At 40.0% G+C, this 16953-nt stretch overlaps 1 protein-coding gene across 4 annotated transcripts in view; it reads left to right on the plus strand.

Annotated features, from left to right (window-relative positions):
• The window catches only part of Fam169a (family with sequence similarity 169, member A), an 82103-nt gene continuing 65150 nt past the window's right edge, over positions 1–16953 (plus strand). For 2 of the 4 annotated variants that reach the window (XM_005386058.2, XM_005386060.2), the window contains exons 1-2: positions 1–173; positions 8610–8716. The gene's annotated coding sequence lies outside the window, so the exon portion shown is untranslated. Of the gene's footprint in view, positions 174–316; positions 335–8609; positions 8717–16953 lie in introns of those variants that run through there. The other 2 variants (XM_013514803.1, XM_005386059.2) reach the window with 2 other exon arrangements.

Here is a 16953-nt window from a genome sequence, read left to right on the forward strand (position 1 = left end):
GCCCGGCGTCTCCCGACTCGGGCCTGCGCAGGCCAGGTGCGCGGCGCCTCCATCTTGGGAGGGAGCCCGCCCGTCCCCTCCGCGCCCCGCGCCCCGCGCTCGCAGCCTTTACACCCGACCGCGGTCGTCCCGGAGCTCGGACGCCTCGCGCGCCCGCAGCCACCTCGGGACAGGTAGGCTCCCCGCCCCTCCCCCGCGGCGGGCCCGGGAGTTCCGTTCCGATTCGGCCGCCGGGGCCTGCGGCTCGGAGACGCGAGGAGCACGGAGCCTTGAGCCCCGGAGGTTCGCGGCTCGGGCCGGACTCCGTCTCCCGTATTGTCCTTGGAGAGGAGAGGTGGGGCGCTGCGGCTTCGGGCATTGGCGTGGGAGTCGTCTCGGAGGAGACGCACCGTAACCACCTGATGCGGGTCTCCTTCCCCCGGGGAGCCTTAGCAGCCCGGAGGCAAACGCCCCTGCGGGGATTTTTTGAGGGGATTAGGGCGGGAGGGATGTGTTATGAGAAGATTATACAGGGGAAAGTTTTCGTTGTGATCCAGAACCTGTGGACAATTTGTCGTTCTCCAGATTCGGAAGAATTTGGAATTCGTGCTTTAATTTGTTGTTGTCTCGTAAATACTGCTGAAGTGGGGGAGGGATTGTACCCTTGCCATTGGGAATTTATCACTGCATCACAGGCGGGGATTAACATCTGGAATGGAGGCTGTTGCATAATGCATACATTTGAGCCCTGGAGGGACTTCTCCAAAATGGAGCTGGGTGTAGTGTGCCGTACGTTTTTATTTCTCAGATTTTGTGCACAGCGTAGGATGTACAGGTAATCTTTGTAAATTATACCTTGTTATCCTGTTATGAAGCATTTACGAGGGGAAAGACTTGATGGGATGGAGCGGACGCGAATTTTATTATTATTATTATTTTTTAATCTTTGGAGTAGAGGACAGAGAATGAGATGATGAGAAACACCTGGGGAAAAGTTCATTCGTAGTATGACTTCTGGCACGAAAAGAAGTAAACATGATAGTCTTTCACAGGAAGCTTGAAGTTGTCACAGTGTATTTGTTTTTAAATTTATGGTGAGGATTCATTTGGGGAATTTAGAAATATCGTATGTGAGTAGTAGCCGGGCGTGGTGGCACACACCTGTAATCCCAGCACTCGGGAGGCTGAGTCAGGAGGATCCTTGCAAGTTCGGGACCAGCTTGGGTTACAGAGTGAGCTCAAGGCCAGCCTGAACTGCATAGCGAGATCCTGTCTCAGAAGCAAAAAAGAAAAATCTGGTATGAGTAGTAACACTGACTTTTAGATCCTGGAAAGTTTCCAATTAGTCTGACCTTTGAAATACTGTTATTTTACAAATAGTATCATTTCTTTAATAAGGGTACAATATGCATCAAGCAAAAGACTGATTTGGAGAAAACAAAACATTTAATAATTGAATGTTTCGAGAATAAAATTTCCACATCATCTTTTTAAAGTTAATTTGGACTTTTTTTTCCTGTATAGTCAAGACTTTCCCACTAATTCTTTACAAACAGAGTGCCATCTGTGACAATGTTATGCTTCCCATCCATGCCATGTTCTATAGTGAGAATTATGGAGGCAGAGGACCCTTGGATATTTAGAGAGGGGTCTGTTAAGCAGACTGACTGCTAGGAATGGCCAACGACTTGTCTGGACTATCTATCCTAGGCACATGCAGGATGAGATTATTTATTGTTGCAAATTCAGTTTGAAGTTGAACAGAACGTTATGTTGATTCCATTAATATAACTGTTGGAGAGGTTCACTGACTTGGTACAATTATATTTTGTTGACTTGAGTTTGGAGGTGATTTGATGTGCTTTTTATCTTTATGGTAGCTTGAGATTTCAAGCATTATTTTATCAGTGATTGAGAAATTACAAAGAAAAGACTAGTATTTTTTTTCCATTAGCTCTCACCTGAAAAGCCTTTTAAAAGCCTTATTTGTGTTATGTTGTTATTGATTAAAAAATGCAGAAACATTTACTGTAAGTAATTAAAAGAATTGAATGTTCAGGCACAGATTGAATATCTGTCAAGGATTCTGTACAAAGGATTGCCTGTTGGGCAGGAAGTTAAAAAAAAACATCCTGTTCCCTCTCATTTCTAAGAGTTGATGATTCTAAGTGCAAAAAAGAAATGGTGTATTGTTAAGGCGATGTTTTCTTCACACATCAGTAGGCTTTTGCTGCTTTGCTTATTTAACTCAAATTCATAAATTTGGTACAGTGGTAGAGGGGTATTTCACAATTCTTTTGAAGACAACATTACTGAAGGTTGAATGATGAAGGGAAAGGAGTGATGATTTAAAGAGAGGGAGAAGCTGTAATTTTCAGTAAGGATATAAATGTTAGGTGGATGGAATTTTAGATTTGCATATGAAAACCAAACATTTATGAATTCTGTACACTGCACTATTCATTCAGCCTAAGCTATGCTTTGGACTAGAAAGGATATATATGTATGTATATATATGTATATGCAGTATCTGTATATCTTGGTTTGTGAGCATAAATTGTTCCAGAAACTTGCTTGTAAAACAAAGCACTTGTATATCAAAGGACATTTCCCCATAAGGTATAATGGAGCTGGGCGTGGTGGGGCACGCCTGTAATCCCAGCACTTGGGAGGCTGAGGCAGGAGGATCCTTGCAAGTTGAGACCAGCCTGGACTACAAAGTGAGCTCAAGGCCAGCCTGAACTGCACAGCGAGACCCTGTCTCAAAAAGAAAAGAAAAAAAAAAAGTAAAATGGAAACTCAAAAGGATTCATTCCACAACTCGAAAATACCCATATAAACATGATTACAATACTGTAATACAATACAGTGCAAAGTAATAAAGACAATAAAGAAGATAAATAAACAAATTAACCTGCACTTAGCTTTGAAAACCTTCGTGGCTAGTGTGAGAGACAAAAGAGGGGAGGGTTATTGTGTAGACTGACTTTCACTATTATTAATGGATCACTGCTCTCTGTTGGCTCAGTGGAGTCTTTATATTTTTGTGCAGCTTTAACAAGGAACCTATCCACTGACACTTGCTTTTGCCTCATTTTGAGGATTTCATGGAAATGTAACATTGCGTTGTTAAACAGATTCATTGCTGACACTGCTACAGCCTTATTTGGGTAGGGCTTTCCTACAGATTTTTCACCGTTACCCACATTTTACACATCTCCCTAATCTCATTTGAAGTGAGGGGTTCCTTCACCTTTTCTTCTTCCTCTTATGTAGATGAGATCTCTTGCTGTATCCTGTTGCTGTATCTGTTGCTGTTGGGAGATGATTACCCACGATCCTGCAAAGGGAGAGGGAGAGGGAGAGATGGAGGTGGGGGAGAGAGATTGAGAGAGGGGGGAGGCAGGCAGAGAGAGAGAAACCATTGGCTCAGTTGTGATCTTGTGACATTTGGCATCACATCCTGTGTACTCGTATTTCAAGACATTGTTCATCAAGTTAAAATTTACTAGAAGTGTTTGCTTGTCTGGTAGGACTTTACAAAATAACAGTTGAACCTGGTCTTGAATAATGAAATAAAGGAGAGTTTTCCTTGGAGTGTGGGACATAAGAAGTATTCACAGCAACCACTAAAGCGTGAGTTATATTGGTATTGTTGGATAACAGTAAGGTCAGTTGAGTTGGCCCAGATCCCACGGAGAGTTGAAGCCTGGTTGTGATTAAATGTGTAGGGGTTTTGCTCTATGGTGATGGGAATCCATTTTGGAAGGAAAGAGTTGACAGAATGAGGTTTTCTAATTTTTTATATTAGATCATCCTACTGTAGTATAAAGGCTAGATTGGAGTGAAGAAATCAGTTAGAAACCCCTATGATAGTCTGTGCAAGGGCTAGATGTGGGAGGCAGGCTGAAGTAGAAAGGCAGTATCAGAGATGGAAAGTGCAGTCTGTGCCCTGGTGTCAGACAGATTGGGTTCCAAAGGGCATCAGGACCCTGTTGCTTATGTGTTGGAATTTAAGCTTAGTTGAGGCGTTGCTACTTTAGCTGTAAAATGAAGTGAATGACATCTTTTGCAAGCTTATTAGAAATACAATTCACTGCCTTCCAGGTGACAAGTATTTAATAACACTAGTGCCAAATTCTGTTTGTAATGATGAATGGTTGTGACAATAAGGGAAAGGAATGCTTGAGTGTAGAATGCTTCCAGTAATGCAGTTTCCACTAGGGATGCTGCATTAACCTAGGAAAAGAGGAAGAAGTGGACGTGGAGAGGCAGAACAGTTGGTTTGTGACCTGTTTTTAGTTTTGAATTACTAAGGGAGAATCCAGGTAGAGATACAGGATACTGTCATATTGCTTTTTTTTTTTTTTTTCTTTTTTGGTTTTTCTCCGGTACCGGGAACCGAACTCACGACCTTGCGCTTGCCAGGCGGGCGCTTTTGCCGCTGAGCTAAATCCCCAGCCCCAGGATACTGTCATATTGATGTGAGCGGTTACAATTGTGTGACTGACCTGGAGGGATCTAGGCAGAAGTGCAGATTTGGAAGCTACTGGTGTATATAGTTGGTTCATGGAGCCACTAGACAAGATAACATTTCTAAGTAAGAGCATCTTAAATATTGTGGATTAAAATGTGAAAGGTTCCTTAATGTCTACCTACATAGAGGTTTTGAAAATATGTATTGGGAACAGATCAGTTTAGTGGATTGCATGAGTTTATGGGTGATGAAGAAGGGAACGTTAATTCTCTGAAAGAACTTTGTGGGTAGAAAGAAGCATTGGGAGAGAGTATTGTTCTGGGTGTCGAGGGACAAGAGAAACTTAGATGGCAGGAGGTAGTCAGTTGGGTCTGTTCTGTCACACGGTAAAGAAGAGCGAGAATGAAAATAATCAGTTGAATTTGGTAGTTGGAATGTTATTGGGGGCCCTAAGTATTTTTTTTTTTTTTTTGAGACAGTGTCGCTGTGCAGTACAGGCTGGCCTCGCACTCAGTGATCCTCCTGCCTCAGTCTCCCAACTGCTGGGATTACAGGCATGGACCACCACTCCCAGCCTGGGAGTAATCAAACTATATTGATATTGTTATATCAGTATATTGATATTGATAAGGACAGGGGCTAATTTGGGAACTTACAGGAGTGAAGAAAAGTCAGTGAGTTTGACTGATAAAGCAGACTGTACAAATAAGGAGTTAGTAGGTTAAAATCTTTTTTTTTTTTTTTTTTTGGTTTTTCTCTGGTACTGGGAACCGAAGTCATGACCTTGCACTTGCCAGGCAGGCGCTTTGCCACTGAGCTAAATCCCCAGCCCCCACCAGGCAGCAACTTATGCCACTGAGCTATATCCCCAGCCCTCTAGGTTAAAATCTTTTGTATTCATGTACTAGTGTTTGTAAGTTTAGATTGGCCCCAGATAAACCTCATGACCTTATTCTGAAACTTAACAGTAGTTAATTAATTTGTCTATTTATGTTTTATTTCTTTTGTTTTTTTTCTGGTACCAGGAATCGAACTCACAACCTTGCACTTGTCAGGCAGGCTCTGCTCCGCTGAGCTAAATCCCCAGCCCCTATTTATGTTTTTTTTTTCTTTTGACACAGTATCCCTCCATGTAGTACAGTCTGCCCTTGAACTCACTATGTAGCCCAGGCTGACCTCAAACTCAGGGGATCCTTCTGCCTCAGTGTCCTGAGGGGTTACAGGTGTGTGCCACCATGTCTATTTTTGTTTTCCCCCAGTACTGGGGATTGAACCCAGGGCCTTTACACTGAGGAACTTTTTTTTTTTTTTTTTTGAGACAAGGTCTCATTAAAATGCCAATTTGCCCAGGCTGGGCTTGAATTTATAGTCCTCCAACTTTAGCTTCCCAGACTGGTGGGGTTACAGCATTATCATACCTGGCATGGACCCATGTTTTAAAATATTGTAACTGTAGCAGTGAGGATTATGCTGAATACTCACTGTTCTTTTTAAAGAAAGTTACTTGTTTATGTATTTATTCATTTGCAGTATTGGAATTAAACCAAGAGGGTCTTAGCAGTGAGCTACATCTGCAACCTCTCCTCCCCTTTGTAAATTTTGAGACAAGGTCTTTCTAAGTCTCTTAAGTTGCCCTGGCTGGTCTTGAACTTGGGGTCCTCCTTTCCTTCCAAAATACTGGGAAGACACGCACCACATACTTGCTTTTTACTAATTTTAATAAAGCCCTATGTAATTCGGTACATTATATGGTAAAGAAGCCAGATATAAAGTAAAGAATTTTAGAAAAATTATTTAATGTTGAAGTGGATGAAATTTTATGGTGTATCCAATAAGTAGTTCTTATGTTTTTTTTCCTGAACCTTATAAACTGCTACCTTGAGATTAGAAATAGTGCTCATTAGCCTGGGCCATGATGTACTACTACCATGGTGTGTCCTAAGGCAGAGGTGTGGATTTCTTTGCTGGGGCACCATATGTATTAGGGTCAAAGCCCATTTATTTCTTTCTCTTTTAGAGCATCTGTTAATTTATAGTGAGACTTTTGTGAATATATCTGAAGGGTGAAGAAGCATTCTCTATATCCTGATTTTACTTTGTGGGTAGCAAGATAAGGTTTTATTTTACATTCCTTGGTGTCATTTACTATTGATTTTGGGTTCTGATTGTTCAGCACCTTTCAAGACTTTATGAATCTCATTTATCCGTATGAACCCTATTTTTCTGCTCCAAGGTAGACCACCAGAATTCACAATTTGCCTTTCTGAGATCAGATGCAGTCATGCCAGCTATATTTTGCCTATGTAGTGCATCCATGGGAGCCTGCTGCTGAAAGCCAGCACCTGGAGGAAAGGTGCTCAGGCTGGAACTTGTTTCTTTCCCTCCTGTGTCTTCTCCCTTGGGGCCCTTCCCCTTCCCTCACCAGGCCCATTTGCTATTAACAATGTTGTCCTTGTGTGTTCTTCCAGACTTTGCTATATAAGCATACACTGATAGTATCCATAAATTAAAATTTTTTGTGATACTGGGATTGAATCCAGGACCTTTGCACTAAGCTATATCCCCAACATACTTTCTTTTTACTTTGAGACAGGGTCTTGTTAAATCACTAAATTGGCCAGGCTGGGCTTGAACTTGTGATCCTATCTCCTTAGCTTCCCAGTGTGCTGGGATTACAGGTGTGTATGACCATGTTCACCATAAGTTATTTAAAAAATATATTCATGCTTTTTTTTTTATAGATAGAAGTACTGAGAACTTTTGATGTTTATTTTTCCTGTTTCATGGATTATCTATTATACCTTTTGCTTATTTGCTTATCTTTTAATTTTTAATTTTTAAAGTTTTTAACAAAATCATTATATTTTTTGACTGTAAGAGTATTGCCTGGGTGTAGTGGTGCATGCCTGTAATCCTAGCACTGGGGATGCTGAGGCAGGAGGATGGCTACAAATTTGAGGCCAGTCTGGGCTATATAGTGAGTTCAGGACCAGCCTGAACTACATAGTGAGACCCTGCCTCAAAAAAAAAAGAATATTAGCTCTTGTGAGTTGTGGGTCATATTGATTGTAATTTGCCTCTGATTTTTCTTTTTAAAAATATTTATTTAAAAAAAAAAATCTCCCTATGTAATTCAGACTGACCTTGAACTCAGTATGTACCCCAGGATGGCCTCAAATTTGTGGTGCACCTCTGGCCTCAGCTTCCTGGGTGTTGAGGTTATAGGCATACACCACCATTTTTCTGTTTTTTGATACAGGGTTTTTGTTTTTGTTTTGATAGGATCTTGCTTTGTTGCCCAGGATGGGTTCAAATTCCTTGGCTCCAGCGATCCTTCTGACTCAGTCTTCTGAGTAGCTGAGACTACAGGCACATAGCACTGTACCTAGCCCAAATGCAAACATTTTAATATATATCTAGCAGTTAGTCACACTGTATTCCTCAACTCTTAGATCTTTTTTCCTCTGCATGTTCTTCATGGTCAAGTAATCTGCTCATGGTTACACAGCTGGTAATCCCATCTATTTGGTTCAAGAGCACACACATTTAACCAGTGCCTTACATGACTTTTACACATGCAGAGCCCCACTTGTCATCTGAGTTTTGCAGAGCACTTGCTCAAGATGCCTGGTACCTTCATGTTTGAATGAGCTCTTATCTGGGAGTATTCTTTTGGACATGAAGACTGCATGAAACCTTCAGTAAGAAAGAACACTCTCAGGACCCCTCTTGTAAATAGTAAGCAGTGTTGACGGACTTGTTCTGAGATGTCATTCTTCTCATCATACTGTTGTGATTGAGAGTGTAGGCATCAGAGTCAAATGCTAGCTCTGCTGCTTACTAGTTTTGTGCCTGGAACACGTTACCCAGCTGCTTTGTTTCTTAGTTTCCTCATCTGCCAAGTGGAAAAAATGAAAGAACCCACCTCATAGGTTTGCAATAACAGTGACCTCAGAAAACTCAGGTGTAGTGTTTATAATAGAGCCTGGCACATAGTCCACTATTGGATTAGTGAGTGTTACTTTAAAAAATGGGTTTGCTTCCTCCTTTAAATAAAGGCAACAGATATGAATTGTGTTTACTTTCCTATCCACTGCCTACAAACTGTAGGCAGTCCTTACCTATATGTAATTAAACCTTTCTTCTTTCACAGAGACCAAAGAGGGATTGCCAGGCAGTGTTGAGGCCACTGGAGATTTGGATGGTCTGTTGAGTTATTTCATTTTTGTCATACTCAACATCTCAGCAGTCAGAGTGGAGGTGAGTAGTTGGATGAGCCTAGGATGTAGGGCCTTGTGTGGGGCAGGAGGGCTAGCAGAGTAACAGGTAAGTACTAAGATAAAGAGATCTGTTCAGCTGATATAATGCAGGACCTGTGTTAGGGAAGGAAATTATGGTAGCAAGAAAAAGAAGAGAGGAATCCAGAGAAAAATCAAAAGGTTTATAAACAGGCTTCCTGTGGAAAGGGTTGAAAGCATTGCTGGTTGTAATTGCCTGGACACCAAACTTGTTCTTCCTGTTGTAGCATCAGTCTTAAGAGGTAGGATCGTGACTTGGATAGGTTGAGATAATTATGTTTCTCTGAGAATTCTTTCACTTCTGAAATCTTTTCTTCCCTCAAAAGTCCCCAAACAACTGCGGTAACCTATGTGAAGCCTGTAGTAATTTAGGAACTGAGCATCTAAACATGTTCCTGTCTTTTTAGTAGAGTTGACAACCAGTAGTTAACAATGAATAGGAAAAACCACAGTGATAGAAATTTGTTTTCCAACTCCATTTTCAAATTTTTCTTTTTTTGGTACCAGAAATTGAACTCAGGACCTCATGCTTGCTAGGCAGGTGCTATGCCACTGAGCTATATCCCTGGCCCCTCAAATTTTTCTTAATAGCATATTCATTCTTTCATATAGCTGTGTAATCCCCTGAGGGAAAAGGAGTGAAATTATTAAAAGATGGATATTGTCAAACTGTTTTTAAAAAATGGTGAGCTCTTATGTAAGAGTCGCCTTATTTTTATCTAGGTTAGCCAGAATTAATGAGCTTACTATTTACTTAATTCATAAATTAATTTGGACACTTTTTACACTTCACTCCATTCTGTGACAAGTTTTTGATGATTTGGCTTGAGGCTACATTAAGCTTTCTCAGTCATGTAGAATGTAGTTAGGCCTTTGGTTTATCTCATGGGCAGAGCATAAAGTACTTGACAAAATTTGATCTGACAGCTTTTTACTTATGCAACATAGAACAGAAGCTTAAAAACAAAAAAAAAAAAAAAAGAGGAAGAATTGAAGGATTTGTCTTAGCAGCCTGTATCTCTTATCCTTTCCCTCCTTGCCTGTCTAAACTGGAGCAGAACCATGGTAAGGCTATTAAGTTATGTAGCCTTAGGGACTTTGAAAAACTTATTAGAAGCATTTAGAGGTAAAAAGGTCTTTAGGATTATCCTGTCTAGTTGTATCACATTACCAGTGGGCATACCCAAGCCTGAAGAGGGGAAGTACAGTTCTTGCCTCCAGTCACAAAGCTAGTGAGGGTTGGAGCTGACCTAGCAACCAGGGTCACAGAAGTCCACTTCCAGCACTCTTTCTGGTATAATACGGGAATAGACTATGAAGAATGGGCTATTATATTATCTTACAAACATAAACTTTTTGTAACTATGACAGAAATTGGTGATACTTGATTTTGCATATTAAGTAAAAATAATTACATTGGGAGGTATAGCTGATTGCCTGAGTTCAGTTCTTCTGGTTCTGCTAGTGGTGTGATGTGGTCAGGTCTCTTAAACTCTAAGGCTTTATTGCTTGGCCGATGAAATGGGACTAATGAAATGCTTGTTATATGCTAAAACCTGGCGTAAGGACACTTCAGTAAATGTCACTACTACTGCCAGTCACTTCTGGTTTTTTTGTTGTCATTTAAGATGAGTGACATTTAGCACTGAGAGGAGCTGTAAGGGCTTTAATTAAGGACAGGCTGGTATGTGTGTGTAGGCCTCTGGAATTAGGGAAGTAATTTCTAATTTTTTCATATTAAGAATGACGATGAATATAGTGTTTGTATTTATTTTTTGTTTTTTTCTTGTTGTTGTTTTGTTTGAGACAAGGTCTCGCTATGTAGTTTAGGCTGGCCTTGAGCTGACTTTGTAGCCCAGGCCCAGGCTGGCTTCGAAGTCACGGTGATCCTCCTGCCTCAGCCTTCTGAGTGCTGGGGTTACAGACATGCACTGCCATGCCTTGCTATTGTAGTTATTTTTAAACTGTACTTAGAAATTGCAATTTCTGTTTTTTTCCCTTGGTGCTCTTTTTTGTGCAGATTGAAGATCCTTAAGTGGTCTCAGGGAAACAGGATTGGTTTGTATTTGAATAAAAATTTTGTATATTAAGAAAAGAATAAGCTTTGGTTAACAGTAAAAACAAATTGTTTTTCTGTTTGAAAGTTGTAGACATGAAGGGTAAGGAGTTCTGCTTCACCACGGTGTAGTCATTGTCACTGGCCTTGATAGGAGTCTTCTTTTTTTTTTTTTAAACTGGGAATTGAACTCAGGACCTCGCACTTGCCAGGCAGGTGCTGTGTCACTGAGCTATATCCCTGGCCCTAGGAGTCACCTTGTGAGAGCAGCCCATCAAGTGCAGGTCGTTTTTGCTACCTTGCTGACATTGTGCATTGATTTGGGTGCTTTTAGGTCGTATTCCTGTGAACATTTAAATAATGATAGGAATTTTAAGACCAGTGAGGGAAATGCCTATCCTAATATATCTAATTTAATAGAAGTTGGTAGTCCTAGGTCTTAATAGTTTAGGTGAATAAAATTTTCTAAAAAAAAAAAAGGGTTGAGATTCTAATACATACTTCCCTGTGGATGAACCATGGACCTTCATGCAGAGTGAAATAAGCAGACACAAAAAGATGATTAACTGTATTGATTCTATTAGTTCTTAGAAGAGTCCAAGTTCACAGAGTTAGAAAGTAAAAGAAAGATTACCAGGGACTGAGGGGAGTAATGAACGGGAAGTTTCTGTTTGTACAGACTTTGCTTGGGAAATATGTTCTAGAAATGGATAGTGGTGATGGCTGCATACCATTGTGAATGTACTTACTGTCATTGACTTGTATCTTTAAGAATGATTAAAATGGTATATTTTGTTGTATTTTAACAGTTTTTAAGCTGGGCGTGGTGGTGCAGGTCTGTAATCCCAGCGCAGATGCAGGAGGATTGCTGCAAATTCGAGGCCAGCCTGGGCTCAGTAGTGAGTTCAAGGACAGCCTGAGCTACACCATGAGTTCAGTTCCCAGTACCGGAGAAAAAAGAAAAAAAAGCAAAAAACCAAAAAAAAAAAAAAAAAAAAAAAAAAAGGAAAAAATCTCCAGTGTTTAAAAGAGGATGTAATGAGATGAGGGTGTGTAATGTGTGTGTGTGTGCGTGTGTGTAGATTTTTGAAAGAAACAAATGGACAAAAACGTTAGTGACACAGGGTTGTGGCACACAGAAAAATCTCGAGGTATATGCAGATTACTGAAGTTAGGACAGTACTGGATGGAGGAATAATTAGTGACTAGCAGTACCTGGCACGTGTTCCCAGTCTGCCTCACTGTGAACTTAGCAAAGTGGGTCTAGACCTGACTTAAGAACAGCATGTGAGTGGACAGCTTAAGACCTCTGAGACTGCTTGTCTCCTTCAAAGGCTTTGGATTTTCTTACATCATTCAGAAAACCTAGTTTGCCTGTTGAATGTTTTCACCCTTTTCATTGATAAAACTTAAAGAGAATACAAAGAACTTTATAAATGTGACATTAGCTTTAAAATCTTTAAAGAAACCATAGTATCACAGTAAAAGTACATGAAAAAACCCCAATAAATTCGTTGTTTGATCAGGCTCGTAGGCCATGTTGCAGTTTTTGTATAGACTGTCATATTATTATGTGCTTGTAATATGGTTTTTTTTAATAGATCAAGTTTTTGGCAATATTCTTTAATTTTTATTTATATTTTACCCTTTAGATTATGGCTACACTTTTTCTTTTAAAGTTTTTTGAGGTGTGGTCTCTCTATAGTAATTCAGGCTGGCTGCTACGTAGCCCAAGTTGGCCTCAAATTTGGCAATCCTACCTCACCCTCCTGAGTCCTGGGATAATAGGCATGCATTATCTGTCTTGTTTTTTTGTTTTTTGTTTTTGTTTAGCAAATGAAATTTTTAAATGTTTCATACATACTTTGTTTTGGGAGGTAATATTCAAGGGAATCTCAAATTGTGTTTTTTTTTTTTTTTTTTTTTTTTTTTTTTTCTGGTACCGGGAACCGAACTCATGACCTTGCGCTTGCCAGGCAGGTGCTTTGCCACTGAGCTAAATCCCCAGCCCCTTCATAAATTGGATTTAAAGGGAATTCTGTGATACTAATCCTCTTGAGCTTTATTCAGCCAATTTTAGGTTGTATTAAATATCTTAGTATTTTAATGGACTTTAAATCTTTGATAGGAATATTTATATATTTGGATTTGTTTATACAATAGGAAAACTGTTACTACGTTCTCCTATTGTCCTAATCAGTGATACTTGGATCCACTGTTGACCCTTTGTCCTGTGTTTATAGTTTTGTCTGAAATTGTAACCATTAGAATCTGTGAGCTCTGTATGGTCGTGCACACCTGGTATCCCAGCACTCTGGGAGGCAGGAGAATGGCAAGCTGAAGCCCAGCTAGAGTAGTTGGGGGTATCTTGCATGATACCACTACAACAGCAGTGCTCAGCTAGGGTAGTTTGGTATCTTAGCAAAGACTCAGTCTTGAAATAAAAGAATAAAAAAAGGTTTAGAATGTAGCTAAAGGCCATGAGTTAAATCCCCAGTACTAGGGAATAAAAAGATCTATGGAATAAAAAGATCTATGGAATACAGTGTATTTCCTTAGTTTTCTTTTCCACATTGAACGTATGATAGAGGTATGAGAATTTACCCAAGCATACAAGCTTCTTTTAGAGCTACTGATTCATTCTGTGATCCTTTTCTGGGTAGGCGCTCTGTCGCTGAGCTAAATCCCTAGCCCCTTGTGATCCTTTTCTAATTATAACATCTCACTTACTTAAGTTTCTGGTTGATGTCTTTGGAAATTCAGATTTTTTTTCCCCTTTTAAAAAATTGGCTGGAGGATGGGCATTGTGGCACATGCTTGTAATCCCAGCACTCAAGAGGCTGAGGCAGGAGAATCACTGAGGTCCAGGCCAGCCTGGACTATGAAGTGAGTTCAAGGCTAGCCTGCACTACATATAAATACCCTCCTCAAAAAAGACAAAAAAAAAAAAGCTAGAAGTCCTTTGTTAGTGCTCTCGAATAGTTTTCACAAATTTTTTTGGTTTCTGTAAGAGAGAAAGTTTAGGCATTTACCCTTACAGCTGGACTGAGTTTATATGTTGTTTCTAGGTTTTGATTTTAGAAATCATATTTTAGAAAATCATATGTGTATAAAATTAGTCTTCAACTTAATGTACATTAAATTTTACAGTTTTTTTTTTTTGTTTGTTTGTTTTGGTTTTTCTCCAGTACCGGGAACCGAACTCACGACCTTGCACTTGCAAGGCAGGCGCTTTGCCGCTGAGCTAAATCCCCAGCCCAAATTTTACAGTTCTTAAGGCTAAGATTTCACATTATGGTAAAAACAGTTTCTTTTCATCACCCTATCTTCAAAATTGGGAAAAATATTAACTATAGAACTGACTGTATATCTCTTCTATGTGTTTATTTCTTATTTTCATTAGATTTTCAGACTCTTGACTTATACTTTTATGATGATAGTCAATTTATTTTCCTTCAGGGGAAAAAAAAAACCCTAAAGGTATTGTCAACAAGAATGCATTAATACGTTATCTTGGGGAGAACTGGTACCTTTATGATGTTGATAAAGTTAAGCCTATTTTGGCTGTTTCAATTTAATTCTCATAGCATACATCCATATTTGGGTTCACTCTCAATGTGTCTTTCTGGTACTACAGTCATTTCCTATTCTACAGCCTTGGTACAAAAAAGATTTCATTCCTCTTGTGATCTTCCATGGCATCTAGGTCAGGCTTGGCATGGATGGATGTTTTCTAAGTGTTAGGAATTTAATGGACTTGAATAACTTTAAGTCATGATTTAGAAAATGGAGATTTATTGCCTAAATATTATTCTATACATTTTCATCAGTGTTCAGGAAAACACTTTTAATTACGATTTTATTTAAATGATAATTAGTGGGCTATGGCTGTAGCTCACTGGCAGTTTTTGAAGCAGTGTTGTTGAATGCTGTAGCTATGCCTGCTTTTTGCTTAAATCAGGCCAGTTGCCTTGAATACAGAAGAGATGGAAGTACTCCATAGTTGCAGTTATTTGCATCCAGGACTCTTTGATCTCCCTTGTCATGTCCCTGGGATCCATAGAACTAGTTGTTTTCATTTTCCAGGAGAAGTGGAGGCCCCAAGGTTTTGCTGCTTTCTTTTCATACTTTTGCTTGGCACATACATTTTGATGTCTTGTGAGTGTTCAAGTTAATTTAATAAAAAAATTAGTGGAGCCTTGACATTGAGTTGGGACAGTGGTACATCTTCTTGGGAGAGCTAGGGTGATGGATGTGGGCCATTGTATGTTGCTGTCAAACCTCCTGGGTGGTAGTAAAAGTTCTACCATTGCCTCTTGGTAACTGGATGCCAGCCTTGGTAAGTGATTGCACTGCTGTTAATGTGGGTTGAAGAAACTCATGTTCTTTGGCCACATATGGTGCTGCTGTCTTTCAAATTGTGAGTCACCAAGCACCGGTCTGCAGCAGGTCTCTCACCACAAAAAGTGAAGGTTTGTGCTATTGTTTCAACAGATTTTATGCTGCCACTGCAGGGAATGGAGGGCTTTGCTTGCGTTCAGGAATATCTGCTTGGTTGGGATTACTTGGGATCCCAAGTTTGGAACAATTTTCTTACCTTGACAGCTCTTCTTACAGATTTCTGGGAGGGAATTTCACCTTCCTTGAGGACATTTATCGCGGTGCTCCTCTGATTCCTCTTTGGATGGGCAGCAGCTAAAGGAATAGCTGGTTCAGGATGGTCAGGGTGCAGTGTCTGAAGCTTGCTGCAAAACAAGCTTGTCCGCACTTTGTGGCCTAGAGTCAGGGCAGTGCTTTGATGAGGTTACTGTGTGGCCACACCTTAGCAAATTAGAGGCACCTGCTAGCACTGGAGTGAGGGGAGTCTGGCTCAGGTGGTATTCCACCATCAAAAAATAGGTAGCTGAGTTTTTGTCACATTTCCTCCCTGAAGGAGGTCCATGAATTTCTTTTTCTGAGGATCCCATAGCAGTCTTCATATTTATTCTTTGCTGGTCCAGGGGCTGGGGATTTAGCTCAGTGGCACAGCGCCTGCCTGCCAAGCACAAGGTCGTGAGTTCAATTCCTGGTACCCGAAGAAAAACAAAACACAAAACAAAAGACATACACAGTGTGACTATTCTTTTCTGGTCTGGCATGTGTAGCTCTTGTTCAACAAATGGTTGAAGTTCATCTCCCTCATGCCCTTCATTTATCCACTTGTCCTTCATGATCTGATCTGGAGTGCAATGCTTCTTTGGGTTTATGACAAGGAATTGCTTCAGAAACTGTTTCTAGTCTGAATAGGCAGAAAAGGATTCTGTGTCTTCCTGTGAACGCTTTCTCTCACTTGCTTCAGATTTCTCGCGTTGAAGGGGTGTAACTCACTGACTAGTACAAAATCACACATCGATTTCCGGCTCCTGGTACTTCTTGCCCAGGTGGATCTCTGGGGCTGCGTATGCAGAACTACTACAATGTGTCTAGTTTCTTGCCCACAGTGAATTGAGTGCTGTATCCAAAACATGCTGTTCGGATGTTCATATCTTCATCTAATGTTATGTTTAAGAAGTTACCATATTGGAATTAATTAAATTTACTTTAGATTTGGAATATGTAAGTTTAGTATTTTCTTGGTGTTTAGGGCTCTGTGCTATCCTCTTATTGTGGCAGTATTTTACTGCAGGTAGGATTCTGTCTAAAATTAGTTATTGCTTTTTCTTCGTCTGTTTTTCCCTGGGTAATCAAATAGTCTTACATTTTACCACCTTTTGCATATTCCATTACTAAGTAGAATGTTTTCTCAGTGTTGGTGACTTCAGACAACTGTACTGTACTTGGATGATTTGAAATCTTCATTATTTTTACTTGTCTGTAGTCTTAATGAACTCATTGGATTTTTGTTAATTATTCTTATTATAGCTTATTCACCTCAGCACTGTGATGACATGTCTGGCTTATTTGTCTTTTGTGTAGTTCCCTTTGTGGAGTGTTTTCAGCAGTCTATATTTTCCTACTTGAATGTCTTCTGCACAGGAAGCCATTGATTTTCTAAGTGTTCTAGAGCACCCCATTCCAGAGTGTCATCTTGTAGCCTGTCTCTGTGAGAGGGGTGGAACATACTTGTCAGTTTTCTTTTTTTTTTTTTTTTTTTTTTTTTTTTT

The sequence above is a fragment of the Chinchilla lanigera genome, unplaced genomic scaffold (genome assembly GCF_000276665.1).
Source record: "Chinchilla lanigera isolate Chin_1 unplaced genomic scaffold, ChiLan1.0 scaffold00024, whole genome shotgun sequence".
Taxonomy (NCBI): domain Eukaryota; kingdom Metazoa; phylum Chordata; class Mammalia; order Rodentia; family Chinchillidae; genus Chinchilla; species Chinchilla lanigera.